This window comes from Pelodiscus sinensis, chromosome 8 (genome assembly GCF_052426305.1).
Source record: "Pelodiscus sinensis isolate ZL-2025 chromosome 8, ASM5242630v1, whole genome shotgun sequence".
In the NCBI taxonomy this organism is placed as follows: domain Eukaryota; kingdom Metazoa; phylum Chordata; order Testudines; family Trionychidae; genus Pelodiscus; species Pelodiscus sinensis.
Genome location: NC_143059.1, coordinates 19,227,532 through 19,239,801, shown reverse-complemented (window position 1 = coordinate 19,239,801; position 12,270 = coordinate 19,227,532). Strand labels below are relative to the sequence as shown.

Here is a 12,270-nt window from a genome sequence, read left to right as displayed (position 1 = left end):
GCCCAGGCACAGCTCTTTTACTTTTGCCTGGACTTGCTCCAGGGTCCGGGCTGGATGACCCTGGTGGGTGAGCGCCTGGGCCATGCGGGCAAAAATGTCCGCATTGCGGCAATGGGAGCGGGTGTCATGCAGGGCCGCCTCCTCCTGCCACAGGTCCAGCAGGGCCTCCAGCTCCCCCAAGGACCAGGATGGGGCCCTTCTTTTTCTGCGCCTTGGGGCCTCCTGTGATGGGGGTGCAAGTGGTTGCTCCCCCCTGGAGCTGCCATCCTGCTCTGGGTGACGTTGGGGACAGCAGGGGCCGTGAGGCAGAGCTCTGGCCAGAGGTCCCAGAAAGGCTTCTGCCTTGTGGCCTTAGCTGGCTGCGTCTACCTTTAACGGGTCTCGGGTTACCAGGAAGTCAGGGAGCTGCTTGCAGCTACGGAGCCTCCAAACGGCCACTGGGGCTTTTTTCTGTTAAGCCTCTTTTGCGCAAAACATCTTAGCTGCCTGGCTACACTGGCTCTCTTGCGCAAAAACATTTGTACAAGAGGGCTTTTTCCTGAACGGGAGCATCAGAGTATTTGTGCAAGAAGCACTGATTTCGGACAGTAGAACGTCAGTGCTCTTGTGCAAATTCTCGCGGCCAGTATAGACAGGCAGCAAGTTTTTGCGCAAAAGCGGCTGCTTTTGTGCAAAATCTTGCCAGTCTAGATTCACCCCTAGTGTCTGTATGAGGCAAGACAGCATAGTAGTGTAAATCTATAGAACATGGTAGGAGAAGAACCAGTCTTGTGACTGAATAGGCCTTGAACAGAAAACTATGTTCCTCAACCTACAGATGAGAATTTGTCCTTAATTAGCATTTTCACAAAATTATTTTAATTTACTTGAGGGTCTGGAAGGGCTCCACTCAGGGAAATGCATGATGAGGCAGCTACATTGCCAAACATCTGCTAATTAACTTTCATTACAAAAATAAAAAATAGACAGTCAGAAGTCTGCTTGTGCAGACTAGGGATATAAACGGTTAACTGTTTAACCAGTAAGCCTCACCCTTAACTCTGACCCTAAAGTGAAAAGCCAAAACTGCTTTAAAATACTAATTTTCTCTTTTATATTTTTAATCAAAGAGGAAATATGAGTATTGTAGTTAAGGCACTAAACTATGACTCAGGAAATCTGTGTTCATTTCCTGGTTTTGCAAGAGACATCTTATATGGCCTTGTGCAAATCATTGTGAGCAGAGCCACAAAAAGCTACCACCTTAGGCATCTACATCCAAAACGTAGATCCTCAAAACCACTGTCTAGCCCCATACATTTTCACCAATTTCTATTAAAGCGCATACAAAAAGCCACTGAAGCCCAGACTTTGCTGAGCAACTCAACGCCTAAGTGCCAGTGTGATGTTCAAAGTAGGCATTCCCCAACATTGCTCTTTATGGGGCATGATGCAGGAAGGAGTCTCAGATCATGCCTAACCCCCACAAAAACTCTTTTAACTCGCCCTTCAAAAATGTAATTGGAATCAACATATTCCTGAAAAAAGATCTAAATTTCTACAAAACTGCATTTGCTGATTGAAACTGTTCAGCCTAATTGTAAGTAAATGGGGGATGAGGGGGGGCTGGCGAGGATTTGTGTCCTAACTAGTCATAATTCCACACATTATTTGAAAAGTTGTCACAGCTCCTTCAGAGCCTTCCTGACGTAACCTTTCCGAGCAGGATTCTTGTGAACATACATGTAGAACTTTTCCAGTTTAACAGGAAACACACACACATTATTTTATGTATAAAGTGCAGAATTCACACATTAGAAAAGAATAGATTCTTGCAAAATTTCTTGTTGTACAAATTCGGAGACACATCACTTCAAACTGGATCTTCCAAACTTCCTACATGAAAGGGGAATTTGGTGTGAAGAGAGAACAGAATTGCCCCTTATGCTTGAAATAATGTTTTATGTACCATGCTACATATATGTACCTACATGCTGGTGTGTCTCACCTGCAAAGCCTAGACTAATTTTCCAATGATAATTTCACATATTAGAAGGGATTAAGGCCTATTCATTTTTGTTTTAATTTCTTTTTCTCTTATAAAAAGACTGTTGGCTTGATTCCACCCTCAGTTACAGAGGTATAAATCACTGGTTTAATAATTAAAATAACTTTTAAAGAAATGAGTAGCTCTGTGACACCTTAGGGCATGTATACACTAGGAAATAATTTCAAAATTAGTAAAATCAAACAATAACTCCCGAAATAATAAAATTGAAATAGCGCATCCACGCTATGGGGGAGCATGGAAATAGCTCAGAATTATTTCAAAATAGCGCATCCACACTGATTGGAGCCTACCTTGCCTTTTGTAGTGCAAGCTATGTCTACACTACAAAAAAAGGTCGGAAAAAGATACACAAATTGATATGCAATTTTTGTATCTTTTTCCTCTTTTCTTCCGAAAGAGGCTTTTCTGACATTTGGCCCGTCTACACATTTCTGACATTTGGCCTAATGTTGGAAAAAAGCCTCTTTTGGAACATCACTTCTTCCTCGTGAAACCAGGTTTACAGGGATTTTGACAAAATGTGTCCACTTTTCCCTCTTTTTTTGGAAAAGCAGATGTATTCCTTAGCAGAGCTTGGTATCCTGGAAAAGCTCTGTAGTCTGGACATACTCAGGGAGGGCACCAGGAGGGCAGACATTTACTGTGGTTGCTTGGTCAGGCAAGCCGAGACGTGCTCTCAGGGCACTTTTTCTCACAACTGCACCATCAGGGTTGGGGACGTGGATATGCCCGTCTGCATCCTGGATTACACAGCCTACCCCTTGCTTCCCTGGCTCATGAAGCCACAGGCAGCCTGGACCCCACCAAGAAGCACTTCAAAGCCAGGCTCAGCAAGTGCCATGTGGTTTGTGGAGTGTGCATTTGGCTGCTTGAAGGAAAGGTTCAGGATCTCCTCAACCGCCTAGATATCAGCAAGTGAAACATCTACTATGTGGTGGTGGCGTGCTGTGTGCTCCATAAACTTTGCAAGAGTGAGGGGGAAATTTTCCTGCCAGGGTGGATGGCTGAGGCTGAATGGCGGTCTAGTGCTTAGGAGCAGCTGGACACAAGTGCCATCAGGAGAGGACATCAGGGAGCTGTGCTCATCCAGGAGGCCTTGAGGGTGAGTTTCAGCCAAGGCCAGCTGTGAGACTCTCCCCGAGCCTCTCCACAAGAGGCCCCTGCATGCACCCTGCGTGCCTTTCCTCTCCCACCCCTCACTTCCCTTGGCCTCTTTTCCCACCTTTCTCCTCCTCTGCAGAGTAAATAAAGCCTTTTTTGAACAAATAACTCTGTTTATTTGGGGGATATAAAACAGGGGAGGGACTGGGCAAAGAACATGGAATCGGGCGGGTGGGAGGGGTCAGGGATGGGGCGGGGAGTGGCATCTGCCTTGGTCAGCTCTGGAGGCCTCAGCTGCCCTAGAGCTCCCACTGTCCCATGTTTGGGAGCCACGGTGGGCCATGAAGGGGCTATAAGGAGAAGACAGTTGGGCAGGCGAGGGTGCAGGTGGGGGCAGGGGCAGGGAGGTGGATGGTGGCCCACTTCATGCATGAGGCCAACCACTCCGTCACTGAGGTGAGGCAGGAGCACATGGCCTTGTGCTGGCTCAACAACTGGTCCCAGGCGGCCTTCCACTGCTCCCAGTCAGCCCGGCATGCCTCCCAATCAGCAAACATTTCAATCTTCCCGGACACACAATTGCAGATCTAAAAGTAGCCATCCTGCAGCAAAAAAACTTCAGGACCAGACTTCAAAGAGAAACTGCTGAGCTACAGTTCATCTTTAAGTTTGACACAATCAACTCTGGATTAAACAAAGACTGTGAATGGCTCGCTAACTACAAAAGCAGCTTCTGCTCTCTTGGAATTCACACCTCCAGATCAGCTGCTAGAAGTGGGCCTCATCCTCCTTGATTGGATCCACCTGGTCATCTCCAGCCTGATCCTGGCCTGCATATTTATTCCTGCCTCTGGAAATTTCCACTACATGCATCTGACGAAGTGGGTCTTTGCCCACGAAAGCTTATGCTCCTACACTTCAGTTAGTCTATAAGGTGCCACAGGACTCCTCGTCGCTTTTGCAGATTCAGACTAACATGGCTACCCCTCTGATACTTCCCAATCAGCCTGGCACTCCTCCCAGTCAGTGGCAGGTCTTTGTGGGTTCTCTTTCTCTGGCGGATCCCATGGACCCAAGAGGATGGCATGGGAGGTGGTGGATGCGCCATGCTTGCAGCTGGCCCAGCTGTGAAGAAAAGTTACAAGGATACTCATGCATAAAGCCTGGCCCTAATCTCTGTGCTGACATGGAAGGTCTCAATTCAAACAGTGGTGATATGCTTCAATCAAGGCCACCTATTGCCTAGACAGTGGGCATTTTCCTGCAGACACATGGAAATCCCAGGGGAGCATCATTACACCAATGTCCCGATAATAAGCAGGCTGACCTGCTCTCCCTCCTGATCCTTGCTGTCATTATCTTCCACAATCTCTCCCTCATGGAGGCTGATGCCAGGCATGTCCTGGCTAGACTCAACAATTTCAGGGAAGGTAGTGGTAACTGGTCCCCTCCCAGGATGGCATCCAGCTGTTCATAGTAGTGGCAGGTGTGCAGTGCCACCCCAGAGCATTCTCACTAATCTTTGGCCTTGTTGTAGGCTTTCCTGAGCTGTTTGATATTCTTGCAGACCTGGTTGAGGGTCCCTTCTCAGCCAAGCTGTAGACCTTGGCGCTGTGCCATCTGGTGTGGAGAGCCTGTAGGTTGGTCTCCTCATCCTAGACCTTGATGAGATCCAGGATCTTCACACCAGTCCAGGCCATTGCTCTTCTGTGTCCCTGGCCAGGGACAGTGGAGGGTGCTGCAGGAGTGCTTGCAGCTGTGGGTGGCTCAGAAGGAATGCTGGGGTCAGCTATGGCTCCTGTGCCACTGTGGTGTGGCATGAGGCTGGCAAAAGTGTGCACATGCCACAAGACCTTTCCCTACAGCCTGCTGCTTTAAAGGCTCTGCAAGAGAAGGGGAGCAGCAGAGATGTCAGGTGTGGCCAGAGCAGACACAAAGGCAGCTGTGAGAGGCCTCTGGAGGCCAATTATTTAGAAATAGCAGCAGCTGAGCATCCATACTCACACTATTTCGAAATAACGATTTCAAAATAAGCGTTGTTCCTCATGGAAAGCGGGAGTTGTTATTTCTAAATACCAGGCATGATAGGCTATGTCTATACTGCACAATAATTTCGAAAGAACGCTATTGCTGTATAGACGCTTGCATAGTGTGGAGGCTCCACCTGTTATTTTGAAATAAGCCTAAATATCAAATGAAACCCAGTCTTAGAGGGGGAGTCATGTTAGTCTGTATCCGCAAAAGCAAAGAGGAGTCCTGTGGTGCCTTAAAGACTAACAAATTTGTTACTTTTGATGAGGGGGCAGTCCCAGAAGTCGTTAGTGGTCAAGGGCTGCACTCTTCCATGATATTAATGGAGGAGGTGCAGGGTCTGGGATGGACATTGGGTGCAGAAGGGAGCTTAGGGTAAAGAACTGGGGTGCAGAATGGGGTGTGGGATCTGGGAGATAGTTTGGGTAAAGAAGGGGGTTGTGATGAGGGAAGTAAAGGGTTAACTGGTTACATACTACACACTTGCCTTACTGGCATGCTTACTGGGGTAATTGGTTAATTGATGCCTGGCTCAGTTAACATTGTAAATGAGATTTTATCTCCCTAGTTGTGACCTGGAGCAGTTGCTCCCCCACCCCTCCAGTTAACATTTTAAATGGGATTTTATATCCTCAGTTGTGACCTAGAGGAGTGGACTGGTATGCAGGAGGGAGTGCTGGGGTTTGGCTTGTGACACAGGGCAAGAGGGGATTGTGACCTGTGGCAAAGGATTGAGGTGCAGGGTATGGGTACAGAAGCAGTACAGAGGGTTTGGGGTAAAGGGGCGGAAGGTTGAGGAGAGAGAGGGGCTGGCATGTCAGAGGCAGGCTTTGGCTGGCAGATGCTTACCTGGGTGATTCCCAGCCCAGCAGATTCCCTGTCTTCCATGGTCTGGCAGGCCACTCTGAGCAGCCATCTGCCGGACAAACAGTTGCTAGCCTGAGGAGAGGTTAGGGAGGACTACTTCTTCAAACAGGTGGCTCCCATTGGCTAGAAGTCAGCCAATGAGGGCTGCAGAATTATGCTGGGGGTGGGAGCAGTGCGCAAAGCCTCTCCTCCTCCCCCCGAGCTCACCGCTGTTCATAGACAAAAGGCCTTGCAGCTGCCTTTTCTGAGCAGTTTGCAGGAGTGGGAGCAAGCAGGAGCATAACTGAGACTCATGGGCCAGATCTAGTGGCTTGGCAGGCCAGATTCATCCTGGAGATCACATTTTGCCCAGTCCTGCTTGAATCTGTTTATCTTAAAGTGCCACTGGACTCCTTGTTGTTTTTAAAAGGAAACCAAGACACATATCTGTGACAAGGACCTCCCAAACCATGAGAGTGTAATCAGGGGAATGGTCCCTCTAGTGCGGGAAACTTTCTTGGAATCTACACTACCTGGTGAAATGGGCTAGTGAAAGGAGCTGAGTTCTTGCTCCCACTTTCTTTACCCAGAGGCCTCCCTAACGTTACGGCCTCCCCTTCAACCTCCTGCATGGCAGAGTTCTTGTAACCCCAACAAGGCTGGGCCCAGGATTCTTGGGAGCTCAGTCACCACCTCAACCTTGTTCTTGTCACCTAAGGCAGAGGCTAGAGTGTCCCCTCTCTGGGGTGCTTTCTTTCTCTGGACGTTTCTCTGACCCACTCAAGGTAAATACCATTTATTAAACAACAATTTTAAAAAAGAATAAGAAAAAATGGAAAAAGGTTAATGGCAAACCCATCACACCATTCTCTGGGTATGTCTAAACTTCACCCCTCTTTCGAAAGAGGGATGTAAATTAGACAGATTGAAATTGCAAATGAAGCCGGGATTTGAATTTCCTGCATTTCATTTGCATAATGGCAGCTGTGCATTCTTTCAAAAAAGAGCTTTTCAAAAGCAAAACCTCCATCTAGATGGGGTTCTTTTGAAAAAAGGGGGTGCTTTTTGAAAGAACCCCGTCTAGATGGCAGTTTTACTTTCAAAAAGTAAGAACGGTGGCTTCCATTATGCAAATGAAGCATGGGAAGTTCAAATCCCGGCTTCAGTTGCAATTTCAATCTGTCTAATTTACATCCCTCTTTCGAAAGAGAGGTGTACTTTAGACATACCCTATGGCATGGAGGTCTCAGAGTGTCTCTGGAATGTGAGGACACTTCAGGTCTGTTCCTTGTAGGTCCCAGGCCATCTACTCAGGCCCTGGCTGAGCTGTAGGAATGCTCTGGGTGGTAGGACCCTTCTTCCCAGTGCCAGCCCCTCCCCCCAGTCTGCTCTGCAAGGCCTTTTGGGTGGTAGAGTCGCCCAGTGCTGGGCCTCTATCCAGGGTCCTTCCTCGCTCTTCCTGCTGTGCTTCCTCTAGCTCCTGGGATGCTTCTCTGGCCTCTTGATTCCATGGCTGCAGCCCAGCTCCTAGCATAGATCTCTTTCTGCACTGCGTGTCAGGATCTCTGGCTGCACCTTCACTCCCAGCATGGATCTGCTTCTGGGCTATGTTTCAGGACCTCTGGGTCTGTCTCTGGCTGGCAGACTCTGCTCCTCAGCTCAGCTCAGCTCAGCTCAGCTCAGCTCAGGCCCCTGCTCTCTCCTTAGCTCTCCACCTCTTTGTCTGACTCAGGCAAATCCAGCGCAAATGGAGGATGGGCTCTCTCCAGTCTCTTCATTCCCTCTTGGACCTGCCTGCTGTGGCAGTCAGGCTGACTTGAAGCACTGGCTTCTTCCCGTTTTTCCTAGGGGCGGGGGGGGGGGGGGGGGCTTAGGATCCTGATTTCTCATAGGCCTTTCCCTTCCTTTTGATACTGGGAGCTAACCAGTCAAAAACCCCCACTGAGTTTTAGTAAGAGTCCAACAGTCTCCTTACATTAGCATAACTATATCCTTCAACAGATCCAATTGCAGATGGTCCACATCAATATCCTCCATAGCACACTTCACTATATTTATTTCCAGATTCTGGTAAATGTCTTGTTTTCAAATGAATGTGGCATTAGGATCTATAAAAAGAACTGCCTAAGGTGATTTAATCAAATTAAACATGCAGCCTGTTTTAAAACATCTCCATTCACTGATTCCAGAGATGTTATATCAGAAATTGCTCTAGTGAAAATCCATTTCCCTCTTGGGTTTTCTTTGTGCTTGTTTTCTCCTCCCTAGGAACCAAAGGACAAGAAAAAGGAGTAATGTGTTTTCAGCATCAACACATTTAATTCTTCAGGCTAAAACAAAAAGCAGATGATACTCTGAAATATAGCTATGCCACATCTGGAGTTGTAGCACAGCCAACTATAACTCAGCTCTTAGATTTCCTCTGCCTCATTTGTTTTTCCTGGCCATGGCACTGACTGTCCCTTAAAATATCATTTGTGCTGTATGACGAGCCATGAAGATTCAGTAATAACTGGGCATTGCTCCAATGTACATGGCATAGATTGCATTTACCATAAAATATTGTTTACTTATTAGATAATTGTTAACAATTGAGTTAGATGGTATATACTTTGCAATTACTTTAGAAGCTGAATGGTATACATTATGACTTGTCTCCTAGAGGAGGGATTGTAGATTACATAATATAGTGAGTTCCATCTAAGATAGGTGTGGATTGTTCAAACAACTGGATATAATGCAGTTTCTCATAAAACAAAACACAACTTCCATATATTTTTGTAATTATTGAGCTACAAAGTGGCTTTTGTGTTTGGCTTTAGATATTTTCTTAGAGACTCCTCTCCCCAACTTATTCACAATTAAAATCTTTCCCAGTCTTCATCAACAGCTGCCTAAATTCTCCATACATTTTCTTCACTCATCTACCTATTAGTGGCCAACACATTCCCCTCTTCCTCTTTAGCTTCTGTTGCCTTTCCAAAAGTTCCTTTTATTAATAATTTTTAATAAGTCCCCTGTAATTACTTTAAATGGATGTTTGTTTAAAAAAAGATCAGGCCTTGTCAAAGAATCAGTTACAATCAGCTCACACTAAATGTACTGCTTTTTAAAAATTGCTACACCTGGGCTTAAATCCTATAAATATTTATGCATATACATAAATGTACACACTGTGAGTATTCCCACTGAATATTGCCATGTAAAGTTAAGCACAGGCATAGGTCTTCATGAATGAGTGAGTCATTTATCTGACAAGTCAGAGACCACTCATCCATCACCAAAAAAAACTTATACTTTAGTTCTACAGGTCTCAGTCTCCCATACACACTCCTGAAACTTCCACCCATCTGTCTTCTGCTGCAACTGACTATTTTTTCCTTCTCTCCCTAGTCTGATTCCTTGCACAAACCTTTAAATTCTACTCTTTTCCTATCCCCAAAAGGAAAAGATGGGAAATGCAAGATGGGATAAGAAGAAAACTTTTCCACATAAGCTGTAATTAAATTGTGGAACTCACTGCCACAGGAGTCAGAGAAATAAAGAATTTTGCAATTTGCAAAAAGGGATTGGATCTTGTTATCTGATATCTCTAACAAGAAGACCCAGAAATATAAGTATTGACAACAAATTCTGGAGGGGATATTAAACTTCATGCTTCAGAGACAATTACTAGGCTATGTTTACACTGCAGCACTACTTCGAGAACACCCACCTGATGCCGCTGCTCCTGGCTTCCACCCTCCTGCCCCCTCCTATGGCCATTACCCATCTACCTGCCCACTCTACTATGCCTCTCATCTCTCCCCATGCCATGCCTCTGCTCCCTCCCATAGCAATGCCCACGCCACCTCCCCAAGTGATGCTTATGGTCTCTCCTCTTGCCCCCCGGCCAACCCACATCTCACAGCTTGAGAAAGAGACATACAAGCTCCAGCTCTCCCTTGGTTTAATTGCATTGATTACAATGTGTTTCACCAAGGATTAATCTGGCTTGCTTCTTGACAATCTGAAACAGGATTGATGATTCTAAGATTGCCCAGCTCTCAATCCTACATTTCATTAGAAGTTTTCTCCTCATCATTACTTTAGCTGAATCTGATTGCAGGTACACATTATCTCACTGCTAACATGGAGTCACTGAGCAAAATCCTGGTATCAGGGAAATTCTTTCATTGAAACTACAGAGAAATTACAGTGAAAGGACGTATAATATCCACTGTATGCCAAATAAATTCATTAAGATTAGTATTATTACAATGAACAGCAATTGAAACAATAATGGAAACTCTTAAAATCTAGGCTGCTTTACATGGGGAGAGGGGGAGGATCTAAAGGAAAAGCTATGTAAAGATAAAAGCCAATGAATTATAGGCTACAATTGCAGCCAGTTTTAGAGAAGCATCAGATTAACTGTTATAATCCCACAAAGTATGTTATTTAAAGGAGCAAATGATGCCAGGTTTCATTTCTGAGCCTCTTTTTCAAAATAGGTTCTTCTTAAGTACACAGCCATAAGGGTTGTTAGCCAGTAAGAAATAAAGCCTCCAAAATGTGAGTGGGGAGGGACATGTTGCTTTCTACTCATGCAGGGTAATAGGTAGCACATGCAGTATTGGCTGTGTTCTCTCCTTGACTTTCTAACTCATGCAATAATAACGCTGGTGTGTCAGTGTCAAGGAATGCACAGTCGACAACCCCGCCTGCAGCACAGGGAAGGTCACAGTTGATGATTTCCTGATTTCAGGTTATTGTTGTACGGAAAGCCTCCCTCCAGCAGTATAATGCATTTTACTCCTAGCTGCCCTTTTGTCAAGCTGTCATATTTAATTAAAACACTGATAGGATTTAAAGATTCAGAAATTGAGTTTTGCACACCACGAATGAGTGGCAACAAGTGGCAAACAAATTTTAAAATTGCATGTATGAATGGTTATACCAGGTCATTTGTACATTATTCAATTAGTGCAGAGAAAAAATTCTATTATGACCAGCAATTAATCAATACAGGTTAGATAAAACAAACAGACAAAAAGTATACGCACAGAGGACTGTTGCAAATAATTCACAGAGTAACAAACTGTAATATAATCATTTCAAAAAACTAATTAAAATCATGCTCTCTAATGCCTATTCTATAAGCTGGTAAGTTCTACATTCAACAGATAATATTTTGTTTTAATTGCCCTGCTCTGATAGATACATATCTTACAAACACTTATACAGGAGAGAGAAAGAAAGATAGAATCAATTGCAATTCAGCTGGCTTGAGAGAGTCAGAGGATCCAAAAAAGCAATACAAAAATTTGAGGAAACAGATTATATATCACATTTATGGAAAAGCTTCTACTTGAAACAGTGAAAATTGAATTGAAATAGTTTAAAATAGTACAGTAAAAATTGATTATTCTTCCAAATCATGAAAGGCCAAATTTCACTAGGCTACTTTATTTGCATCTGAAAGATTTGCAAAGAAAACAGGTAATTTTTATGAAAGTGAAGATAGCAGAAAGGCACGGCATGGGCCCTCACTTGGGACCTGAACTATCATCCCTTAAAATCCAGTGGTTTTTGGTTCAGGCTATTAAAGACCAACTCCTCATCTTCTGAACTTTCTTACAGGCCAAGATTCTGCAAGGTGCTGAGTCCTCATTTGGGTTACTACTGTATGCTTTCACCTTCTATACATGTCAGTGCATTCAGCAAGTCTCAGTCACGCTCAGCCCCTCACTGGATTGAGTCCTTACAGAAAAGGCTGAGGCTCCATAGAGAATGCCAAGTTTCTCTCTTGTTTAAATCAGCTGATTTCAAGGGGTTATACTAAAAATAAACTCTGAGAAGGAAATGAAGCAGCAAAATGGGAGAGCCTATTTTGTTGAATCATAACTTGGATGATATAAAGGCCCAGAACCAGCTCTCAGTAATACTTTTAAATTAATTGTGTCATGTCTAAATTTCTGCATATGTCAGAAATAAGAAAATTATAGCAGGTGAATGCTCTGGTGATAGGTCAAGTTCCAAGATAATAAGTGTCTGGTCATTAATATTGGCATATTTTCCAATTGTACCATCTGGACTGTTTCTGTTCCCCACTGCTCAGAGGAAATGGTACATCAGATAGGACAAGTGTGGGAAGTTGCTGATCCACGCACATGTTGGCCATATACTGCATAGTAGACATTACATCAAACAACATCATATGAACAAGAGGATGCTGCAGATGTGCTTACTGAAAAGGGGTT

The 12,270-nt window shown here is 44.7% G+C and overlaps 1 long non-coding RNA gene across 1 annotated transcript; it reads right to left on the bottom strand.

Moving 5' to 3' along the window:
• Positions 1 to 3,342: 3,342 nt before the first annotated feature.
• LOC149523982 (uncharacterized) lies at positions 3,343 to 6,146 on the bottom strand. The gene is made up of 3 exons (XR_016350214.1): positions 6,032 to 6,146; positions 4,147 to 4,276; positions 3,343 to 3,690 (listed from the first exon to the last, which is right to left on the bottom strand). It is a non-coding gene; the product is annotated as an uncharacterized LOC149523982 (long non-coding RNA).
• Between the last annotated feature and the right edge of the window lie 6,124 nt (positions 6,147 to 12,270).